The 24617-nt window shown below is 51.9% G+C and overlaps 4 non-coding genes and 1 pseudogene across 4 annotated transcripts; 2 read left to right on the top strand and 3 right to left on the bottom strand.

Annotated features, from left to right (window-relative positions):
* The first annotated feature begins 7204 nt into the window (after positions 1–7204).
* Positions 7205–7277, top strand: TRNAV-CAC (transfer RNA valine (anticodon CAC)). The gene has a single exon. It is a non-coding gene; the product is annotated as a tRNA-Val (tRNA).
* Positions 7278–7639: 362 nt separating this feature from the next.
* TRNAL-AAG (transfer RNA leucine (anticodon AAG)) lies at positions 7640–7721 on the bottom strand. The gene has a single exon. It is a non-coding gene; the product is annotated as a tRNA-Leu (tRNA).
* Positions 7722–8757: 1036 nt separating this feature from the next.
* Positions 8758–12810, bottom strand: LOC135971535 (forkhead box protein O1-like; annotated as a pseudogene).
* On the top strand, positions 12633–12714 carry TRNAL-AAG (transfer RNA leucine (anticodon AAG)). The gene has a single exon. It is a non-coding gene; the product is annotated as a tRNA-Leu (tRNA).
* A 223-nt stretch (positions 12811–13033) lies between the features above and the next one.
* Positions 13034–13106, bottom strand: TRNAV-CAC (transfer RNA valine (anticodon CAC)). Its single transcript has one exon. It is a non-coding gene; the product is annotated as a tRNA-Val (tRNA).
* Between the last annotated feature and the right edge of the window lie 11511 nt (positions 13107–24617).

Raw genomic sequence — 24617 nt, forward strand, 5'->3', positions numbered from 1 at the left:
TTCAAGAGAGATCTGTTGTGCAACATGGTGAGTATAATAAAAATACTGTATTCTTGAAAATTGCTAAGAGAGTAGATTTTAAGTGTTCTCACCACACATACAGACAAATAATATGTGAGGGAAAGGAAGAAATAAAGAAGGAAGGTAGGGAGGGAGGAGGTCAAGTGAGAGACGGGAGCTAGGGATAACAGGGAGAGACACGGATAGTCTTTGCAGCCATGGTGGTGGACGATGCCGCCCACGGAGAGAGCGCACATGAGAACAGAGGTCAGGCCCGTGTCTGTGGAATTCCAACATTTAAGAAAGGTAGGCCACGTGCGATGGCTCATGCCTGTAATCCCAGCACTTTGGGAGGCCAACGTGGGCGGATCATGACGTCAGGAGATGGAGACCATCCTGGCTAACACGGTGAAACCCCGTCTCTACTAAAAATACAAAAAAATTAGCTGGGCGTGGTGGCAGGTGCCTGTAGTCCCAGCTACTCGGGAGGCTGAGGCAGGAGAATGGCATAAACCCAGGAGGCAGAGCTTGCAGTGAGCCCAGATGGCACCACTGCACTCCAGCCTGGGCAACAGAGTGAGACTCTGTCTCAATAAATAAATAAATAAATAAATAAATAAAATAAACAAAAGAAAGGTAGAGGAGGAGGAGAGTCAGACTGAGGCTCAGGAGGCGGGAGGGAACTGGAGGAGGTGTCATAGTTCAGGTCCACTCTGTTGAGGCTTCAGGGAACTGACAAAGGTGGGAACTGCAAACGCTCATGGCTTTAGAAGCACGGAGGCCACCTGCGACTGTGGCGAGCGCTGTGCTGCGTCCTGTCCCTCTGTCCCTCCGGAGTCACTCATCAGCTGATAAAGGCGTTGCCCCGGCTCTGCCTGGAGCTGGCACTGAGCAGCACTCTCGCCAGCATTCCAGGGGCACAGCGGGACCAAATCAAGCAAGCTCCCTGCCCTCCACCCCAGGGGAGACGCAGGCACCGAAAAAAGAAACAAACACATGATGTACGTGATCTCAGTTACTGATCAAGGTCAGTCCAACATTTGAAAAACCTATCAATGACATTCACTATATTAACAAACTAAGAAAAGCCATAGGATCATCCCAGTAGTCGCAAAGCAGCATTTGACAAAATCGAATATCCATCCGTGATAAAAGCTCCCAGGTAACAAGAAACAGCAGTGAACTTTCTCAACCCAATAAGGGGCGTTAATGAAAATCCTACAGCTAACATCACACTCAATGGTGAAACACAGGGCGCTTTTCCCCAAGATCAGGAGCCAGCCAGGGATGCTGACTCTCGCCACTTCCAGTCAACATAGCACTAGAGGTTCTAGCCGGTGCGATAAGTGAGAAAAAGAAATTAAAGGCATCTAGGTTAGAAAGAAGTAAAACTGTCATTATTCACAAGGACATGATATCTATGGAGAAAATCCAATGGAATCTATGAAGAGCTACTAGAACTAATAATACTAGAGCTAACAGATTCCAATGGAATCTACAAAGAGCTACTAGAGCGCGTATTATGTGTGTGTGTGGTGACTTTAGCAAGGTTGCAAGGTACAAGATCAATATGCTAAACTAATTTGTATTTCTGAATACTCCCTGTGCTAGGCTGTTCTTGCATTGCTATAAAGAAATACCTGAGGCTGGGTAATTGATAAGAAAAGAGGCTTCATTGGCTCATGGCTCTGCAGCCTGTGCAGGAAGCATTCCGCCAGCATCTGCTTCTGGCGAGGATTCAGGAAGTTTCCAATCACGGCAAAAGACAAAGAGGGAGCAGGCACATCACATGGTGAAAGTGGGAGCAAGAGAGAGCAAGAGGGGAGGTGCCACACACTTTAAAAAACCATATCGGGGAGAACTCATAATTGGGAGGACAGCACCAAGGCCACGGTGCTAAACCATCCATCAGAAATCCATCCTCATGATCCAATAACCTCCCACCAGGCCCCACCTCCAATATTGGGAATTACATTTCAACATGCATTTTGATGAGGACATAAATACAAACTATATTACCACCCTTAAACAACTGGAAATTGCTTTGTGTTTGAGAAATAAAAGAAACTGCTGAATTCTGTCTGTAGCTTTGGTTGTACACTTGAGCGAAAATCAAAAGGTTATGTTAATTTGTGAATAATTATAATGATAAAAAATGGTGCAGACACAACCTTCACTTTGCAAGCACTGTAGAGTTAAGTATTTTGGGGGAAATTATAAACAATTAAATCGTTTCCCAATGAGCTCAACCAGCCCATTCTGGGCAGTCCCCAGACATAAACTTGTGACAAATTCTAGCCAAGCAACTTACCCACAGGAGAAAAAAGACTCCCTGTTTCAAGATGGGCTGTGGTGCTTCTCTCCTTTCTCCTCTTTTTCTTTTATAAACCCTACATTCGCCTGTATTCAAGAAAATCAGCCAACTAATTGGTTTCTATGTGTTTGTGTTCAAGTGAACGTCCACGTTCACTTAGCTATGCTGTGTCTCTGAGCTACTCTCTGACTCTGCAACTCTCTCCTTTCCAGTGGTTGCACTGTACTCTGTATTCTTTGGACTGGCTGTGTGTGGGTAAAGGCAAAAAGTGCAGGTTAAAAAATCAATTGGAGTGGTTATTTTGTAACATATGATAATTGAAATGTGGCCGTGTAGGAAAAGGTATCTTCTTCTTCTTCTTCTTCTTCTTCTTCTTCTTCTTATTATTATTATTATTATTATTTTTGAGATGGAGTCTCACTCTGTCCCCAGGCTGGAGTACAGTGGCATGATCTCAGCTCACTGCAACCTCTACCTCCCAGGTTTAAGTGATCCTCCTGTCTCAGCCTCCCAAGTAGCTGGGATTCCAGCGTGTGCCACCACACGTGGCTAACTTTTGTATTTTTAGTAGAGACAGGGTTTCACCACATTGGCCAGGCTGGTCTACAACTCCTGACCTCAAGTGATCCGCCCACCTCAGCCTTCCAAAGTGCTGGGATTACAGGTGTAAGCCAAGGCACCCTGCCTATATCATTTTTAAAGATGCTATACTGAAATATTTAGAGATGAAATTATATAATGATTATATTTATTTTTAAACATTTCAGCAAAAAATATACATGTAAAGCTAAATTCACAAGATTTTACTGATTGTGAAATATTGGTGGTTTATAGTTGCTCATTATACTAACATCCATGTGACTGGTATATTAAACATCTTTTTAAACATTTATTTATTTATTTATTTATTTATTTATTTATTTTGGAGACATGGCCTCACTCTGTCACCCAGGTTGCAGGGCAGTGGTGCGATTATAGCTCACTGCAGCCTTGGACTCCTGGGCTTAAGCAATCCTTCTGCCTCTGCCTCCCAACTAGCTGGGACTACAAGCATGTATCAGCATGCCCAGCTAACTTTTTTTCCTTTTCTTGTAGAGATGGGGTCTTGCTATGTTGCCCAGGCTGGTCTCCAACTCCTGGCCTCAAGTGATTCTCCAGCCTCAGCCTACCAAAGCACTGGGATTTCACAGGGCGGCCACTATGCCTGGCCTATTTGAATTTTTTTAAGGGATAAATAACTTTTATTTAATTTCTAATTTAAGCTATGGTATTTGAGGTCTCTTTGTTACGGCGGTTTATTTTATTTTTATATTTTGTTTGTTTGTTTGTTTTTTTGTGACAGGGTCTCACTCTGTCACCCAGGCTGGAGTGCAGTGGCACCATCTTGGCTCACTGCAATCTCCGCCTCCCAGTCTCAAGTGATCCTCCCACATCAGCCTCCCAGGTAACCCGAGTATCTGGGACCACAGGTGCACACTACCATGCCCATCCAATTTTTTATGTTTTGTAGAGATGGGTTTTGCTATACTGCCCAGGCTGGTCTTCAACTTGTGAGCTCAAGTGATCTGCCTGCTTTGGGCACCCAAAGTGTTGGGATCACAAGAGTGAGCCACCATGTCTGGCCTATTTGAAATTTTTGATTGAAAAGCAAAAATGAACAAAAACATAATTTGGGCCCACAAATACACAGTTATTTGATTTTCACCAAAGGCACCAAAACAATTCAACATGGAAAGGAAAGTCTTTGCAACAAATGGTTCAGAAACAACCATAGGGGAAAGAAATTAACATTAATCCCGACCTCACACCAAAACAAAAAAGTTATATAAATATGTATTCTTTGGACTGGCTGTGTGTGGGTAAAGGCAAAAAGTGCAGGTTGAAAAATCAATTGGAGTGGTTATTTTGTAACATATGACAATTGAAATGTGGCTATATATATAACAAAAAAGTTACATAAAATAGAATTTACACTTAAACATAGAAGCTAAAATTTAAAAGTTTCAGGAAAAAAAAACACACAGAAGAGTGTCTTTTTTTTTTTTTTTTTTTTTTGATGGAGTTCCGCCCTGTCACCCAGGCTGGAGTACGATCTCGGCTCACTGTAACCTCTGCCTTCCAGATTCAAGCGATTCTCCTGCCTCAGCCTCCCAAGTAGCAGGGATTACAGGCCCAGGCCATCACGCTCAGCTAATTTTTTATTTTTATTTTTTGTACAGATGGGGTCTCATAGAACTCCTGAGTTCCAGGGATCCTCCCTGCCTCAGCTTCCCAAAGTGTTGAAATTATACAGTTTAAACCACTCAGTTCTGTGTGTGTGTGTGTGTGTGTGTCTGTGTGAGTGTGTGTGTGACAGGGTCTCACTGTGTCACCCAGGCTGGAGTGCAGTGGTGCAAATTTGGCCCAATGAAACCTCCGCCTCCCAGGCTCAAGCGATCCTCCCACCTCAGCCTCCCCAGCAGGGTAACTGGGATTACAGGTGGACTACCAGGTTTTGCCATGTCGCCCACGCTGGTCTCAAACTCCTGAGCTCAGGGGATCAGCCCGCCTCAGCCTCCCAAAGTGTTGGGATTACAAGCTGAGCCACTATCCAGGCCAGTTCTTTTACTGGCGGTGGAGGGGGTGGGGGGGATTGTTTGTTTAATGGACAAAATATTTGAAGAGATACTTCACAAAGGAAGATAAACAAATGGTCCATAAACACATGAAAACGTGCACATCGTTATCCCTCATCAGCTAAATGCAAATGTAAACCATAGGAAAATGCTACATACCCACAAGAACATCTAGAAGTTAAAAAAAATAACCAGAATGCTTGGACATTGTTGATGGAGGAAAATAGTACAACCTAGTACAACCACTTTGTGGCAAAAGTTTGTTTTTTGTTTTTGTGTTTTTTGTTTTTTGTTTTTTGTTTTTAATTGAGACAAAGTCTGGTTCTGTCGCCCAGGCTGGGAGCGCAGTGGCGCGATCTCTGCTTACTGCAACCTCCGCCTCCCGGGTTCACACCATTCTCCTGCCTCAGCCTCCCGAATAGCTGCGACCCTGTAGTCCGCCACCACGCCCGGCTAATTTTTTTGTATTTTTAGTAGAGACGGGGTTTCCTCGTGTTAGCCAGGATGGTCTCGATCTCCTGACCTTGTGATCCACCCCCCTCGGCCTCCCAAAGTGCTGGGATTACAGGCGTGAGCCACGGCGCTCGGCCAAAACTTTTTTTTTTTTTTTCCAACTAAACATACACATCTTCTGCGACCAGAAGTCCTACTCCTAGGCATTTACCAAAAGCATATATCCATGAACACTTGTGCACACATGTTCGTAGCAGCATTATCCATAATTGCAAAAGAAAAAAAACTGGAGCAAGCCCAAATATCTATCAACAAGAAATGCAGCCTGGGGCCTGGGAAACATGGTGAAACTCCATCTCTTAAAAAGAGACAGACAGAGAGAGAGAGAGAGAAAGCGCGAGCGGTGGGCACTCACCTGTAGTTTCAGCTCATCAGGAAGCTGAGGTGGGAAGACAGATCCTCGAGCCCGGGAGGTCAACGCTGCAGGGAGCCTTGGTCCTGGGCCCTGCACTCCGGCCTGCGTGACAGGGTGAGAACTGATCTCAGAACAAAAGAAAGAGAGAGAGAGAGACAGAAAGAGAAAGAAAAGATAAGAAAAGAAAAATAAAAGAAGGAGGGAAGGAAAGAAGGAAGGACGGAAGGAAGGGAGGGAAGGAGGGAGGGAGGAAGGGAAGGAATTGTGGGATACTATTCCCAACTAAAAGGAGCAAACTTAATCCCGGCTACTCGGGAGGCTGAAGCAGGTGAATCGATTGAACCTGGGAGACAGAGATTGCAGTGAGCAGAGATTGCGCCACTGCCGCTCCAGCCTGCACGACAGAGTGAGACTCCGTCTCAAAAAAAAAAAAAAAGAAAAAAAAAAGAAAAAAAAAAAAAAAAGGCGGTGGGGGCGCGGACAAGCTGCCGGTAAAGTCAACGACGTAGAGGAATCTCAAAAACATGCTGAGTGAATGAAGCCTTACTCCAGAATAAGTGGGAAGATAAATCACTATAAACTGGTAATACCTTTCTGTAGAGTAATTTGCTGTAATTTGCTGATGTGTATCTTTAAAAGTTACAGGAATTTGACCCATTAATTCCACTAGATATTTCTCCTAAGGAAATCATTATGATGTTATACAGAGATTGAGCCACAAGGATAATCTTGCAATATTATTTACAATTGGGAAAAAAAAGAAAAAAAAAAAAACCTGGTAACAATCCAAATGTCCCACAAGTGGCTGCTTATATAGGTCAGAGTTCTTCCAAACAATAGAACAATGAAAATGGTGTTGTAGCATATTTCCTTTTGCATTTCCACTCCATTTGCTCCAGGCCCGCAAGCTCCAGCTCCACACCCGAACTCATGGCCTCCCATTCCCCAGGCAGCTTCTTCTGAACGTCCCCTCTCTCAGAAAGTGGTGCCAGCGCATCCCGGCTGTTCCACCCCCATGCCCACAGTCAACGCCAGACCGTTCCGCTGCCACTGTCACGTCTCTCCGAGGTCCCTCTACACCCTCTCTCGGGACTCCCATGCCCACTTATACCCACTTATACTACCGCATCCAGCGTGAACACTTCTTTTCTTGTTTCTTTCCTTTCTCGTTTTGGAGACAGGGTCTTGCTCTGTCTGTCTCCCAGGCTGGAATCCAGGGCTGCCATCATAGCTCAGCGCAGTCTCCACCTACTGGGCTCCAGCCATTCTCACGCCTCAGCCTTCCAAGTGCTGAAACGTCCTTTACCAAGATCAAAGGGACCCACGGAAGAAGCTCAGAATTATCGTGAGAAATAAAATACAGCCGTGTGTGCTGACTAATTACGATAGCAAAGACGAAGCGAGCCGGTTTCCGTAGTGTAGTGGTTATCACGTTCGCCTCACACGCGAAAGGTCCCCGGTTCGAAACCGGGCGGAAACATTTCCTTCTACTTTTCACCTCATCGCTTCAAATTTATTACACTGAAGACTAGAACACCCCACCGCTATCTCCACCTGGATAAGGAGAAAAGGCTATCAAGGGTATTTAAACCATTGCCTTTCTGCCTCAATCATTGATTGGCACCTGGGAACAACTGAACCCACCTCGCTTGCTGTGGGCACCAGCGCGACGAACTCCCCACAAAGCCCGTCCCATGGGTGGATGCACCCTGCTAAACGGAATTCCCGATGACGAAGAAGCGTGCCCGAGAGAGTTTCCCGGGCCCGAGAAAGCTGGGGCCCAAGGGGAGTTCCTTCTTTTGTAATCCATGAAGGGGCAAAAATGGAGAAACCACAACAAACTGGCAGCGGTGGGACTCGAACCCACGCCTCCGAGGAGACTGGAGCCTTAATCCAGCGCCTTAGACCGCTCGGCCACGCTACCTCCGTTCTAGGGTCCGTCTACACCTTTTCCTTCGTTATACAACACCCCCAGGGTCCCTGGGCCAACAAGGCGTTGGGGCGAATCCACTGGGCATAGCAGAACCACCGCCTTCCAGCAGGATTCGCTGGGCCAGAGGCACCGACTGGGAAACGGCTCGACCAGCGCCCTGGCAGAGAAGATTCGCGAAGCGCAGGCCTCGGGATATGCTTTGGGGGCCACTCAGAAAGTCACCCACATTGGCCCTCTTCGGGGAGCCGGGGTGAGAGGAGGGGAAGCCTCCTACATTCTCACTTTAAAGAAAGATAAAAATAAACAAACCAAGGCAGATCCCGTCAGTTTGGCGGCCGCGTATTCCTGCAGCTGCGGCGCCGCACTCCACAGGCAGCAGCGCAGCGGACGCGCCTCGGGATAGAGCCACCGCCGGTCCGTCCTCCCGCCCGCCGTCCAGTCCGCCCCGCGGACCCCGATCAGCCTCGCCGCGCACCGCCCCGCCGGGCTCAGTTCTGGACTCGCGCTTCCACCGCCCCCGCCCGGCTCCCAGTTTCTTTCCGGCTCCCGCGGAACCCACCTAGTCCGAGCGAATCTCCGCCAGCTCTTCTCCCCCTCCTGCCACGCCGCGTGCTGTGCTCTCCCACTTCTCGCCTCGCCCGCGGCTTGGGGAGGGGACTGAAGGGGACGGGAGAGCAGGGGACCCCAGGGCCGAAGCATCCCGGGGGACGGAGGTCGACCCGGTTTTCCAGCCGCTGCCCCGGCGGGAGTTCCGCGGGTCCCACGCGGCCACCTCCAGCCCCGCGCCGTCAGCGCCGACTTCACGAGCAACCTGAGCCCGCTGGAGGACAGCGAGGGCTTCCGCGATCGCCGGGACGCCGCCCCGGGGGCTGTGCGGGGACCTCCAGGGCCCGAGGCGGGCGGCCTGCGCTCCTCGCCGCCGCAGCACCCACACGGGACCCCGCCACCGCCGGGCCGCTCGCGGGGCAGCAGCGCAGGAGCAGCTCGTCCCATCGCAACGCGGGGCGCGACCTGTCCCACGCCGACCTCAGCACCAGGCAGTCCAGAGCTCGGCGGAGAAGCGGCTCGCGCTGTGGCAGATCTGCGAGTGGATGGTCAAGAGCGTGCCCTGCTTCACGGATGAGGGCCAATAGCTCTGCCGGCCGGAGGAATTCACGTCCTCATCTTCTGTTCCTACACAGCAAGTTGACTGGCGCGCAGAACGAAGGAACTGGAAAAAGTGTTCAGTGGATGCTCGATCCAGAGGGCGGCAAGAATGGGAGATGTCTTAGGACAAGAGCTGCTTCCACGGACAACAGCAAATGCGCTCAGAGCCTAAGCCGAGCTGCCACGAACAAAGCACCCCTGCAGTCTAGCCAGGGGAATGCCGGAGACAGCCCTGGACCCCAGTTTTCCAAATGGCTTGCAAGCCCTGGCTCTCACAGCAATGATGACTTTGATAGCTGGAGTACATTTCGCCCTCGAACTAGCTCAATTGCTAGTACTATTACTGGGAGACTGTCACCCATTATAGCCTAAGGAGACGATCTTGGAGACGGGGACGTGCATCCTGCAGGGTACCCGCCATCTGCGGCAAAGTTGCCCCTACTTCTCCCAGTCTGAGACAAGCAATCCTGAAACATGGAAAACTTTTTGGGTGATCTCAATCTTATCTCGTCACCAACATCATTAACTGTGTCGACCCAGTCGGCACCTGGCACCATGATGCAGCAGACGCCATGCTACTCATTTGTGCCACCAAACACCAGTCTGAATTCAACCAGCCAGACTACAAAAAATAGACATAGGGCCGGTCCTCCATGAGCCCTTTGCCCCAGATGCCTATGCAAACGCTCCAGGACCACAAATCAAGTTAGGGAGCTGTGAGTCCGTGTAACTGCAGCAGGACTCCTGGAGGAGTTGCTGACTTCTGACTCTCCTCCCCATGACATTGTGACACCAGCGGATCCTGGGGTAGCCCAACCCAACAGCCGGGTTCTGAGCCAGAATATCATGATGGGCCTTAATTCAGCCATGTCAGCCTATGGCAGCCAAGCATCTGGATACAAAATGAGGCATGCCAGCTCCCATACCCACCCTGGACACACTCAGCAGACGTCTGCAGTTTACGGCCGTGCCCTGCCTCACATGGGAAACACCACGCCCCACACCTCAGGTGCGAACCACCTGACCCCAGTGAAGACACCTTTACCAGTGCTTCTGCCCCACCCCATGCCGATGAGTGCCCTGGGCGCTACTCCTGCAGTGAGCCGAGATCGTGCCACCGCACTCCAGCCTGGGCGACAGAGCGAGGCTCCGTCTCAAAGCAAAAAAAGCATAGCCTGCTCACTAATTCTCAGCCTGACACACCCAGCTATGTGGCCTCCTCTGGACACTGTGGGGGGCGCTTTGGTTGGGCAACACATTGTGAAGGTTAAAATTCAGGGTGTCTCCATCCATGAAGTTATTCCAAATGAAAATTTGGATTCCATGTCACAATCCCAGTGCTCAGTGAGCATGCCGTCCAAGTCACTTGGGAGCCTCCCCTGGTAGAGAAGGCTAGGCTCATTCTGCCATAGCCACTGCAGAATGACCACATTAATGCCCATCATGATGTTCTGGCTGAGAACCCGGCTGTTGGGTTGGGCTACCCCAGGATCCGCTGGTGTCACAATGTCATGGGAAGGAGAGTCAGAAGTCAGCAGCTCCTCTGTGAGTCTCGCTGCATAGTTTCACTCACAGCTCCGGAACTTGATTTGTGGTCCTGGAGCGTTTGCATAGGCATCTGGGACAAAGTGCTCATGGAGGACCGGCCCTACGTCTATTTTTTGTAGTTTGCCTGGGTGAATTCAGACTGGTGTTTGGTGGCACAAATGAGTAGCATGGCGTCTGCTGCATCATGGAGCCAGGTGCCGAATGGGTCGACACAGTTAATGATGTTGGTGACGAGATAAGATTGAGATCACCCAAAAAGTTTTCCATGTTTCAGGATTGCTTGTCTCAGACTGGGTAGAGAAGGGGGCATCTTTGCCGCAAACGGCGGATACCCCGCAGAATGTACGTCCCTAACTCCAAGATCGTCTCCTTTGCCTATAATGGGTGACAGTCTCCCAGTAATAGTACTAGCAATTGAGCTAACTCCAGGGCGAAATGTACTCCAGCTACCGAAGTCATCATTGGTGTGAGAGCCAGGACTTGCAGGCCATTTGGAAAATTGGGGTCCAGGGCTGTCCCCGGCACCCCCACGGCTAGACTGCAGGGGTGCTTTTATTCGTGGCAGCTCGGCTTGGGCTCTGAGCACATCTGCTGTTGTCCGTGGATGCAGCTCTTGTCCCACTGTTTCCACCCTCTGGATCCAGCATCCACCAAGCACTTTTTCCAGTTCCTTTATTCGGAGCGCGAGGCAACTTGCTGTGTAAGGACAGATCATGATGAAGTGAATTCCTCCGGCCCGCAGAGCTGTTGCTGTCGCCCTTATGCTTGAAGCAGGGCACGCTCTTGACCATCCACTCGCAGATCTGCGACAGCGCGAGCCGCTTCTCCGCCGAGCTCTGGACTGCCTGGTGCTGAGGTCGGCGTGGGACAGGTCGCGCCCCGCGTTGCGATGGGACCAGCTGCTCCTGCGCTGCTGCTCCGGCGCAGGGGTCCCGTGTGGATGCTGCAGCAGCGAGGAGTGCAGGCCGCCCGCCTCGGGCCCTGGAGGTCCCCGCGCAGCCCCCGGGGGCGGCGTCCCGGCGATCGCGGAAGTCCTCGTTGTCCTCCAGCGGGCTCAGGTTGCTCGTGAAGTCGGCGCTGACGGCGCGGGGCTGGAGGTGGCCGCGTGGGACCCGCGGAACTCCCGCCCGCGCAGCGACTGGAAGTTCAGGTCGACCTCCGCCCCTCCCGGGTGCTGCGGCCCTAGGGTCCCCTCTCCTCCCCTCCCCTTCCCTGCCCTCCCCTCCCCCTCCCCTCCCGTCCCGTCCTGTCCCGTCGCCTCCCCTCCCCTCCCTTCGTCTAGCCTTCCCTCCCCTCCCCTCCCTTCCCTCCCCTCCCCTCCCCTCCCCTTCCCTCCACTCCCCTCCCCTTCCCTCCCCTCCCCTCCCCTTCCCTCCCCTCCCCTCCCCTCCCCTTCCCTGCCCTCCCCTCCCCCTCCCCTCCCGTCCCGTCATGTCCCGTCGCCTCCCCTCCCCTCCCTTCGTCTAGCCTCCCTCAGCTGCGGGCGGGCGGAGAACCGGGAGAGCAACGCACTGGGCGGAGCTGGAGGGGGCGCGAAGAGGAGGCGGAGATTCGGGGGAACCAGGTCGGTGCCGCGGGCGGACAAAGAAACTGGGAGCCAGGCGGGGACAGTGGAAGCGCGAGCCCAGAACTGAGCCCGGCGGGGCCGTGCACGGCGAGGCTGCCTGGGGTCCGCTGCGCGGACTGGACGGCTGGTCCGAACCCCCGGGCCGGGGCGGATCCGGGCAGAGCGGGCGCCGCGCTCCAGCGGACCGGGCTGTGGACAGAAGGACGGACGGACCCCGAGGGCCGTGGCTCTCCCCGGAGGCGCGCCCTCTGCGCTGCTGCCTGTGGAGTGCGGCGCGGCGGCTGCAGGACTACGCGGCCGCCCGACTGACGGGTCTATCCTGGTTTATTTGTTTTTATTTTCCTTTAAAGTGAGAGTGTAGGAGGCTTCCCCTCCTCTCACGCCGGCTCCCCGAAGAGGGCCGTCCCGGGTGACTTTCTGAGTGGCCCCCAAAGCAAATCCCGAGGCCTGCGCTTCGCGAATCTTCTCTGCCAGGGCGCTGGTGGAGCCGTTTCCCAGCCGGTGCCTCTGGCCCAGCGAATCCTGCTGGAAGGCGGTGGTTCTGCGATGCCCTGCGGATTCGCCCCAAGGCTTTGTTGGCTGAGGGACCCCTAGGGATGTTGTATAACGAAGGAAAACGTATAAATACCTTCCAGGAGAAAGGTAGTGTGGCCGAGCGGTCTAAGGCGCTGGATTAAGGCTCCAGTCTCTTCGGAGGCGTGGGTTTGAATCCCACCGCTGCCAGCTTGCTGTGACTTCTTCATTTTGTCCCCTCATGGCTTACAAAAGGTGGATTCGTTGGAACTCGCCTTGGGCTACACCGTGGGTCGGGGATTCCATTTGGCAGCCGTCCAGTGGACCGGCTTTGTGCGGACTTGGCCGGCTCCCTTGTCCACAGCAAGTGAGGTACCTTCAGTTCTTCCTAGGTGCCAATGGTTGAGGTGGAAAGGCAACGGAATAGATACCCTCTTTCCCCTTAACAAGGTGGAGATAGCGATGCGGTGTTCTAGACTAGCTTTCAGTGTAATAAATTTGAAGCAATTAGGTGAAAAGTAGAAGAAATTGTTTCCGCCCGGTTTCGAACCGGGGACCTTTCGCGTGTGAGGCGAACGTGATAACCACTACACTACGGAAACCTGCTCGGGTCCCTTGTGCCACCAGTTCTGCACTTCTTCCATGGGTTCCTTTGAGCCTGACTAATGGGCATTAGCACGTAAGAAAAGGACGTTTCAGCACTTAGAAGGCTGAGACAGGAGGACGGCTGGAGCCCAGTAGGTAGGTAGAGGCTACACTGAGGTGTGATTGCACCACTGCACTCCAGTCTGGAAGACAGAGCAAGACCCTGTCTCGAAAGAAAGGAAAGACAGAAAAGATAAAAAGAGAAACAAGAAAAGGAAGTTTTCATGCCCAGTGTGGTGGCCTAAGTGGGCATGGGAGTCCTGAGAGAGGATGTGGTGGTGACTGCATAGACAGGTGATGTAGCAGCAGAAAAAATCCCAAGTGTAGTGGCTCACGCCTGTAATCCCAGCAATTTGTGAGGCTGAGACGGGTGGATCACTTGAGTTCAGGAGTTCAAGACAAGCCTGGTCAACATGGTGAAACCCCATCTCTATTAAAAATACAAAAACTAGCCGGGCGCGGTGGCTCACGCCTGTAATCCCAGCACTTTGGGAGGCCGAGGCGGGCGGATCACAAGGTCAGGAGATCGAGACCACGGTGAAACCCCGTCTCTACTAAAAATACAAAAAATTAGCCGGGCGCGGTTGTGGGCGCCTGCAGTCCCAGCTACTCGGGAGGCTGAGGCAGGAGAATGGCGTGAACCCGGGAGGCGGAGCTTGCAGTGAGCCGAGATCGCGCCACTGCACTCCAGCCTGGGCGACAGAGCGAGACTCCGTCTCAAAAAAAAAAAAAATACAAAAACTAGTTGGTCATGGTGGCACCGGCCTGTGGTCTCAGCTACTTGGGAGGCTGAGGCAGGAGAATTGCTTGAACCAGAGAGATGGAGGTTGCAGTGAGCCGAGATTGTTCCACTGCACCCCAGCAGGGCGACAGAGTGAGACCCTGTTAAAAAAAAAAGAAAAAAAAAAAAAAAAGACACTCTCCTACATTTATCTTTGAAAACTTTTAAATTTTAACTTGTATGTTTAAGTGTAAATTCTATTTCATACTAATTTTTTGTTATGGTGTGAGGATTGGATTAAGGTTAATTTCTTTCTCCTATGGATGCCCAGTTGTTCCTGAACCACTTGGTGCAAAGACTTTCCTTTCCACATTGAATTGCTTTGGCGCCTTTGGTAGAACCAAATAACTGTCTTTGTGGGCCCAAATTTTTTGTTCATTTTTGCTTTTCAATTAAAGATTTCAATAGGCCAGGCATGGTGGCTCACCCGTGTAATCCCAGCACTTTCGTAGGCTGAGGCAGGAGGATTGCTTGAGGCCAGGGGTTGGAGACCAGCCTGGGCAACATAGCAAGTCCACATCTCTAGGAACACATTTTTAAAAGTTAGCATGATAGTGTATGCTTGTAGTCCCACCTACTCAGGAGGCTGAGGCAGGAGGATTGCTGCCAGGAGGCTAAGGCTGCAGTGAACTGTAATCACACCAGTGCACTGCAACTTGGGGGACAGAGTGAATCCCTGTGTCCAAATAAATAGATAAATAAATAAGTAAAATTTTGCACCATGTGAATATACCGTGTTTTGTTTATCCATTCATCAATGGATGAATGTTTATGTTGTTTCCACTTTTAATTTATTTATTTTGAGGCAGATTCTCACTCTCTTGCCCAGGCAGGAGTACAGTGGTGTCATCGTAGCTCACTGCAACCTCTGCCTCCTGAGTTCAAGTTACCTTCCCACCTCATCTTTGCAAGTAGCTGGAACCATAGGCACATACTGCCATGCCTGGCTAATTTTTGTATTTTTTGTAGAGATGGGTTTGTTATGTTGCCCAGGCTGGTCTGGAACTCTTGGCCTCAAGCAATCCACCCACTGTAGACTCCCCGAGTGCTGGGATTACAGGTGTGAGCCACCTTGCCTAGCCTTTGTTTCCACTTTTTCTTTTGCTATGATGAATAATGATACTGTATGCATTTTGTGCACAATTTTTTACATGAACACATGTTTTCCATTATCTTGTCTGTACACCTAGGAGTGGAATTGATGAATTGTATAGTAACCCTGTGTTTAACTTTTTGGCATAGCAAAGTGAAATTCGCAAACTAGCAATTCTGCAGAAAAGGCACATCAATACGGACAGAAAGCAGATCGCTGGTTCTCTAGGCCTGAGGACAACAGCCAGGATTGGCTGCAGTCAGGCACGCAGGAGATCTTTCCCGCAAGGGAACTGTTCTAAAAGCAGATTGTGGTGATGCTTGCAGAACTCTATGCAGTGACTAAAAAATCGTTGATCTGTATACTTCCCATGAGTGGATTTCTTTGTATTGAATTGTACCCCAATAAAGCTGGGGTACTAAATGCTAAAACATAAAACCAAAGCCCCATACACAACAATGAGATAGTGTTTCCCAGGGAACAGCTCAGGTGGCAGTTGCATTGTGCAATACTTAATGCTCTAACGCAGCCCGAGAAGGGGCTGGAATGCAGGCAACTGAAGCTGGGAGGGGGTGATGGAAGTCATCCAATCTAAAACTGCCAGAATGGAGACCTTGCCAATAGATGCATTTAAAAAAACGAAAAGTAGTGCATGTTACAGAAACGGAACGAAGGTCGGTCATATGATCCAGTTTATGGTCAATACGGGTGCATCCACCCAATAGTGTATGTCTGCAGTAGCGCCAATGAGTGCTGCTGTGTTTTGTGTGTGATGTGCAAAGCACTGGTCCTTGCGGAGACAGGGCACTCACTTTCATTTTCCACAACTGTCTTTTAAAATCCAAGGCGAGAGGCCAGGCGCGGGGAGACCATCCTGGCTAACATGGTGAAACCCCGTCTCTACTAAAATTACAAAAACTAAGGCGAGCGTAGTGGCGGGCGACTGTAGTCCCAGCTACTCGGCAGGCTGAGGCAGGAGAATGGCATGAACCCGGGAGGCGGAGCAGTGAGCCGAGATAGCGCCACTGCACTCCACCTGGGCGACAGAGCAAGACTCTGTCTCAAAAAAAAAAAAAAAAAAAAAAAAAATGTCTAAGGCGAGAAAAGCTTCTGTTGACGAGCGCTCGAGGCTTCAGGAGGGTCGTGGTGTTGAATGTGCTGGCTGTTTGCAGGGGCCGCCCGGGCGGGTCAGCTCCTCCGCTGGCTGTCAGGGTGCGAGTTACACAACCCCTGGAGGTGGCAGTTCCTCGTCTGTAGAATGCGGTGAGAACAGCGCCTTTCTTACAGGTGGATGACGAGGGTTAGAGCAATTAACACAAGCACTAGCACTAGGTAAGACTGAAGAAAAACTCACTGAATTTACAGCTGTGCCAAGGCAGCTCAGTTCCAGGCCCAGGGGACACAGCACGAAGGAAACAAAACGGACGGATCCTTCTCCCCAGAGGGGAAGGGTGGGGGTGAGGTACAAGGGAAGACCGAGGCCGCACAGGCGGACAACGGCGGACGGCACTGCGCGATGGAGAGGGGCCTCCGCCCAGGAGATGTGAAGAGGCGGCGCTGGGCGCACGGAGCTGCAAGGGAAAGGCGGGTGCGGGGGCTGCAGGGGCCGAGCAGGAGGCTGGGCGAGGACCGTGCGTACCCCCAGCAGCGGCAGGAAGGAGACAAGCCTGGATAGTGGACCTGTTTTCCGCAGCCTCGGCTTCTGGTTTGTGTTCGGGAAGAGCCGGCGCTCAGTCCCATCTCAGCGACTCCCACAAGCCAGCGCAGGCCGCGCTGCACCCGCTCCTCGTCCTCGGCTCCCGCCTTGGGAGCAGCGGCCTCTCCGCGCTTCCCCGAACTGCGCCTCCCTCCAGGGCTTGTTAACGGGAGAGTTTCTATCAGGTATTCAAGGAACCGCCTCTGGGCTGCCGCGGAGCGGGGACATCCCTTGGGAAACGCAGCGCGTCCCCTGGTCGCGCCCAGGAACTTCTCCAGCCTGCGAGTCCGCTCGCGGAAGTCCCCCAGGCCGACGCCGCCCCAGCTCGCTCGCAGCTCGCGCGCCCGGGGAGAGGACCTGGAGCCTCCGCGGCTGGCCCGAAGCCGGGGTCCCTGCGCCTTCCCGCAACGGCTCCAGGGAGACCGGCCCGGCGCGCCTGAGCGCAGGGCGGCGCCGCTGTCCCCTCGCAGGAGCGGGAACTGCCTCTTTCTTCTGGAGCTCTCCTCTGCCAAGGGTGGGGGTGATACTGTCGCCCTGGTAGCCCCTACACAGCCCTGGAGGCCGCCTGCCCGGATGGGCCGGCTATTGGGGAAACCGATGGGGCCACCCCCTCTCAGGACTGGTCTGAGCACAGAGGCAGCCCGCGTGCTCCTTGGTTTCCCAAACCCACCCGTATGTTACACTGTGTGCTGGATGGGGTGAGGCTGAGGCTCAGAGAGGGACAGCGGTGTGAAGAGCTGCGGTGGTGGCATCTTCCCGCGGGCTTTCTGGAGAAGGCGTCTCTGAGCGGATGGGGCTTCAGACCCGGCTCCCTGTGAGCTGTGAGCCTGTGTGGGCAGCAGCCAGCCAGGCAGCCCTTCACCTGTGACTGGGAGGTCGCGCTGGGCTTGGGTTTCCTGGAGGTTTCACCCTGGGCATGGGCCTGGGAGTGCCAGGGCCGTCTGTGAAAACGTCTGGAGGAGTTTCCTAGGGCTGCCAGAACAAAATAGCCCAGCCTGGGGCTTCAACTACAGATGGTCATTTTCTCCCAGGTCTGAGGCTGCGAGTCCAAGATCAGGGCACCAGGAGGATTGTTTCTGCGGAGGCTTCTCCTTTTGGCCTGCAGGTGGCTGCCTTCTCTCTGTGTCCACACGTGGTGTTTTGTCTGTGCACCTGCACCCATGATGGCCCCGTGTGTCCACATTTCCTCTTCTTCTAAGCAGATTGGATTGGGGTCCACCATAGTGACCTCATTTTAGTGTAATCACCTCTTTCCAGGCTCTGTCTCCATACACAGTGACATTTTGGTGTACTGAGGGTTGGAGTTCTGAGATGTGAATTTTCAGGGGAGACAGTTCCGCCCTAGCTAGGTCTCAAGGCAGAGTCAAAACTGCCAAGGGAGGCTCTGGCGGCTTTCACAAGTGGGACCATCCTGTGTCGCCTCAGGCTAGAGGAAGGGAGTGATCTTCTGGGACTACTTGACTGGTTGTTCTGATGCACCCAGGAGGAGAAATCAGGTTAGCTCTGTCTTTGCCGGCTTGGAAATCCATTTGGACCAGTTGCACTGTTGCACAGACCTGGAGGTTGTCCCAACCTGGGCCCTGGACAGTTTGGGGACCTGCTCTGTGACTACAGGCCAGCCACTCCCATCTCTGAACCTGTTTCCACATCGACAAAATGAGAGGGTGAATGAGATGATCTCAAAGGTCCCTGCTAACTCTAAACTCCCAGCTTTCCTGTCCCTGAGATTTGGCAGGTTTCTTTTGCTTTTTCTCTCTCTTTCCTTTTTTCTTTCTTTCTTCCTTTCTTTTTTCTTTCTTTCTTTTCTTCCTTTTTTTTTTTTTTTTTTTTTTTTTTTGATAGATTCTCACTCTGTCACCCAGGGTGGGGTGCAGTGCTGCAATCTCAGGTCACTGCAACCTCCGCCTCTCTGGGTCAATCAATTCCCATGCCACAACCACCAGAGTAGCTGGGATTACAGCCTTGCACCTCCATGCACGGCTAATTTTTATTAGGTTGGTGCAAAAGTAATTGCGGTTTTGACCATTACTTTAAATTAATAGTAGAGATGGGGTTTCGCCATATTGGTCCTGAACTCCTGGCCTCGTGTAATCTACCCGACTTGGCCTCCCAAAGTCCTGGGATTACAGGAGTGAGCCATCGCACCCAGCCTCAGATTCATCCTGTTTCTAAGATCTCTGCTGAATATCCCGCCCTTCAGCAGGGTGAGTGAAGCCAAGATAAAGAGCCCATTTTCTGGGCTGCCCTTCAGTACAGGTGGAGAAGGTGGCCCATGTGACAGGAGATGGGGCACTCACCACCAAACGCCCCTCAGCACCCCCCTGGCATGGCTCTTCTTCCTGCCTCTTCGACCCCCTAGAGCCCTGGACCTGGGCTGCACCCGAGGGTGGCACCTCACCTTCCACAGATGGCAGAGTGAAATGACAGCACCCTGGCCATGGCAGCACATGCTCACAGTCCCACCAGGACAGAACTGCTGGGAGCAGGGAGCGGTTGGAGTGGACCCAGGCTTTGGCCTACGGCAGGCCCTGAGCTCAGACGGGTGAAGGAGTTCATAGTTGTCTGTCATTAGAGTCGTTCTGCCTCTGGCTCAGCTGCTCAGGGCTGGGCAAAGCTAGCCACTGTCTCAGAAGGACCCACAGGTTGTCCCAGAAGACAGGGAGGGCCCTGGGTAGACTGGGCCCTGCTTACTCCTCTCAGGACAGAGTCTGGGTAAGTTGGCCAGAAAAGCCATTGTCATAATTTGAGCTGGCCCACAAAGACAAGAGCTCAAGGAGCAAAAGTGCAGATTGGTATAAATTGTCACAGTGTCCTGGAGGGGGCCTCTGAGGTCACTTGGTCAAATGCCCACAGCGTCTTCTGGGGAAACCAGGAGTTGAAGGTTGTGCTGCCTGTGGGCCTCCCCCTCTGCTCTAGTCTCTTGGGGAGTGGGGTGGGGTGAGGAGTTTCCTAATCTGGGTCCTGTCTGGAACCTCTTTCCTCCTGATCACTGGACTCTAGGCCCTGAGTTTGACAGTTTTCCCGTCCAGGCAGAGGCTAACAAGACTCCTGCATTCATTTCCACCCAGGATTGGCCTGCACAAGGCTCTTCTTTGGTCTTTAAACTTATCCATGTCATTAAGCTCATTTATCTGTTCTCTGCTATGCACACACTCAGTCATGCCACCACCACCCCTGCCATGTCTGCCATGTTAGCAGGGCTGTGCGTGCCAGGGCACCTGGGTCTGTGAGGGTGCGGGCACCTCTAGACCTTCAAACTCAGCCGCATCTCCCTTTTCCCCACTGGGCTCATACACGTGGCTGCCCACCCCCAATGACAATGCACGCCCTGGCCCCACCCCCAACGACGATGCACGTCCTGGCCCCCCACCCCTGGGGGTTTCTTGGGGACATCCTAGGTGTGATCTCACTGGGTCTGGGCTGCCCCCTCCTCACTGCTTCCTAGGAAGCCCCAGTCCCTGCTCACTTTTCAGTCATAAGGCTCCGGCTGTGACTCCCACACATTTGGAGCCAGCCTCTCCCCTCATCCGCCCGGGGCCCTTCCTCCTCCTTCTGAAACAGTCTTTCCAGCCCTGCACCGAGCGTGGGTTTGGACAAAGCCCCTGTATCCTTCTGAGCTCAGGGCCTGCCCCAGGCCAAAGCCTTGGCCACCCCCGAGGCTGCCCCCTGCTCCCTGCAGTTCTGTGCTGATGGGGCTGCGAGCGTGCCATGGCCAGGGTGCTACCATTTCACTCGGACGTGTGGAGGGTGGGGTGTCATCCTCAGGTGTCAGCTCAGGACCACACAGGCCCTGGGACAGCTCCAGGAAGGCCCTGCCTGCCCAGGTCACCCTCATGCAGGTCCCACAATGCGGACATCTGACAGTGACCACAGTGGATCTTGAGGAGACAGGTCGACCTCCCAGCACCCCAGAAACTCGGGCCTGGGAGTGGCTGTGGGTTAGAGGGGAGGGCCTTGCCCACGAGAACATCAGGCCTTGGACACTTTCCCACTGCAGCGCTCCCTGGAGGGCACCTGGGTGTGGCTTTTGAGGTCCCCAGAATCCCACCCACCCTCTGCCTGCAGGTGTTTCCCACCACCCTCCCATGAGCCCCTTCCCCGCACCTCCCCCAGGCTGTCCTCAGCGGCGCCCCTGCTAATCCTCTCCACAGTCAGTGGGAGCTCCCACCGGGTCCTCCTGGGCCGGCCTGCGCTGCCGCCACGCACCTCACTCTCTTTACTGTCACCAGCCCCCTGCAGTCCATGCTGTTATTACCCCACGTGACAGATGCGGACACCGAGGCACAGAGAGGCTGGCAGCCTTGCCAAGGGCAGCAGGAGGGAGGCAGGAGTAGCCTGGACCCCACTCCGCTCTCTCCTTCACCGGCACCAGATCTGTCTCTATGGCCACATCCCGGGCTATTTCACACCAATACGACGGCACAGGTCACTTAAATAAGAAAGAAAACAAACAAATGTAAACACCTGCGCCCGTCCCAGGCTGCCCGTGCGCTCCTCTGATTGGGATCGTGGCTCTCTGCTGCCCTCCTGTGGCCGTTGGTTGTCCTGGGTGGGGACGGGCGCTGACCTCGGACAGCAGCGGATACTGATTCCTCCAGGGTCAGACTTGGGCGCGCAACGTGATCAGGACAGAGCTGAGCCCCGCGGTTATGGAGAGGCCAGCTTAGCTTTCATACATGTCACAAACACATACACAGTCTTTCCAAATGGAGGTGTAGAGCAATTTTTAAATTTAAAATTCATGTTTTATTTTTATTTGTTCTAGGGATGGGGTTTCGCCTTGTTGCCCAGGCTGGTCTCAAACTCCTGGGCTCAAGTGATCCTCCTGCCTCGGCCTCCCAAAGTGCTGGGATTGCAGACATGAGAAACCCTCCGCAGCTGAAATGCAACATTTCTAATTTGTAGAGACAGGCTCTGTCTGAGCTGCCCTGGCTGGCGCACAGTGACACTGCAATGTCTGACTCCCGGGCTCAAGGGATCCTCCCGCCTCAGCTTCCCATCTTCAGCTGGGATTATAGGAATGAGCCGCCACGCCTGGCTTCAAGCAATTTTTATATTCACACACACAGAACATGGACCTAACTGATTGCCATGAAGATTTTTCACGTCTATGCCCCCAAACCACCCAATACAATGAACGGACAACTTGATGGGAAAGGATTTGGTAAGGTACTTGGCCAAAAACCTGGCCTTGAGCATATTAAACTATTAATTATTAAAAATGTCAGGCATACAGGAAAGTGAAGTAAGTAACAAAAACTCCCACGACCCCTGGCGAGATTCTTGCTTCTTCTACTCTCCTGTGCTTTCACATGTATTTTCTTTTTACTTTATTTTATTTTATTTTATTTTTTTGAGACAGGCTCCTGCTCTGTCTCCCAGGCTGAAGTGCAGTGGCACGATCACGGATGTGTGCCACCACACCAGGCTGATTTTTGTATTTTTCGTAGAGATGGAGTTTTACCATGTTGCTCAGGCTGGTCTCCAACTGCTGGGCTCAAGCAATCCTCCCACCTTGGCCTCCCAAAGTGGTGGGATTACAGGTGTGAGCTACGGCATCGGGCCACCTTTCACACATATTTTCTCTGTGTATATTATTTCCTTACAAATCTCTAACAATTCCAAATCTCTAAGTTTGCAGTTGCTCACACTGAGACTAGTTGTGCAACTCTTGTTTCATAAGGAGCATTGATAGTGAACTGAATTGTGTGCCTGGACATAAGGGGACCTTGTGGAACCTTTTTGTCATCTGGAACTTGCCACATTTCTGGGTGCTGGTCGGTGTTCAGTAGATATTTTTCAACTGAATGCCTGGTCCTTGTGCAGGAAGTGAATTAAGGACACAAAATCAATGCCAATGAAATGCAAGAAAATGAAATAGGAATTACCCCACCACGGTTGAGGCAAAGGCTGGTAAAACTTTTGCTTTGGCAATTGTGGTCCAAAATCCTGTGTCCATGAAAGAGGGCTAGATTAAGTTTGCTATAAATTTTCTTCCAGTCTAGAGGTTCAGTGGTTATAGATAAACAGTTCTGGTTGAAATGCTCAAGATACTTATGGTTTGAGGGGTGCAAAATCCTAGAGAAATCTGAGTGGGCATGAGGTTAATCAGGGATGCTTCCTAGAAGAGGAGAATTTGGGGCAAATTGAAATTTGTACAAGGCAAAAATATATGATGAGAATGAGAATACACAGAAAGAGATTTAAAATTATAGAGCTTATGGCCGGGCATAGTGGCTCATGCCTGTACTCCCAGCACTTTGGGAGGCCGAGGAAGGCAGATCACCTGAGGTCAGGAATTAAAGACCAGCCTGGCCAACATGGTGAAAACCTGTCTCTACTAAAAATACAAAAGTTAGCCGGGTGTGGTGGTGAGCACCTGTAATCCCATCTACTTGGGAAGCTGAGGCAGGAGAATCACTTGAACCCCAGAGCCAAAATCATGCCACTGCACTCCAGCCAGGCAACAAGAGTGAAACTCTGTCTCAAAAAAATACATACAGAGAGCTTAAATTAATTTGGTAGTTGGGGCATTACCTAAGTGATATCAGCAAGTGGTCACAGAATACACTAAGATGCATCTACACAATGGAAAATCTTGCAGCCCCGTGACTAAGGAAAGTTACTTCGATTTTCACCAGTCCTTGGAGACACCTCCTCTGGCAGTTAAACCCCCAAGGGAAGGAGCCTCCTGCGAAGTTGTTTGCTCATCTCAGCTGCACCGACAAACCAGTGTCTCCCCTGGGGAGGTGAAGAGGAAAACCGGACGATGAGGCAGGGACTTACTGATCTGAGCCGCAGCTTCCTCTCCTGTAAAATGGGCATCATATTTTCACCACAGAATGTTTTCTGTGAGAATTAAGCTGAGTGGACAATCTAAAGTCATCTCCCACAGTAGGCCCTGGGTGCCACCTCCCTCCGCTTATCTAATGTCCAGCAAACATCTCCCTGGGGTTTGGTCTAATCCTGAGGCCCAGTTCTGGCCTCTTTTCTCTCTGCCTTCAATGGAGATAATTTTTTCCATGAAAAGAGGACTCTACTGCAAATATATGCAAAGGACAGTTACAGAGCTTGGAAGGATGGATACAAGTCCTGCAAATAGTTCAAACCGAAATACTGAAAATCAGTTTTCAAACAGCAGATGAAATTCTGCCACCATGCTCCAGTCTTCATTCCCCAAAGGGATTACAAGCCTGTGCCACCACACCTGGCTAATTTTTATATTTTTAGTGGAGATGGGTTTTGCCACGTTGGTGAGGCTGGTGTCAAACTCCTCGCTTCAAGTGATCTGCCCCCTCCGCCTCCCAAAGTGCTGGAATTATAGGCGTGAGCCACCGCGCCGGCCACACTCAGTCAATACATGTTGAATGAATAATAATTGTGTTGGCTGGGTACTGTGGTTCATGCCTGTAATCCCAGCAGTTTCGGAGGCCGAGGCAGAAGGACCACTTGAGGTCAAGCGTTTGAGACCAACCTGAGCAACATCACAAGCCCCTGTCTCTATTGTAAAAATAGAAACAGTTATCCGGGCCTGGTGATTCACACCTGTGGTCCCAGCTACTCGGGAGGCTGAGGCAGGAGGATCACTTGATCCCAGAAGTTCGAGGCTACACTGAGCAGTGATCATGCCGCTGCACTCCAGCCTGGCTAGAAAAGCAATATCATGTCTCAAAACAAAAAGAAAATGTACTATGAAATACAACAGAATTTATTCTTCATTCTCACTGGCTCACTTTCCTGCTCTCTAACTTCAGACCTTTCCGTTGGGTGTTTAGTTAATGGCTTCACTTTTCTTCCTAGAAACCACAACACAGAAGAAGCCACCGCGTCTCTGCAATATTCTCCCTGGGACGGGAGGACCCCATCCCACGTCAACCCCCTCCTTCCTACCCCTTCAC

This window comes from Macaca fascicularis, chromosome 6, assembly GCF_037993035.2.
Source record: "Macaca fascicularis isolate 582-1 chromosome 6, T2T-MFA8v1.1".
NCBI classification, from domain to species: Eukaryota; Metazoa; Chordata; class Mammalia; order Primates; family Cercopithecidae; genus Macaca; species Macaca fascicularis.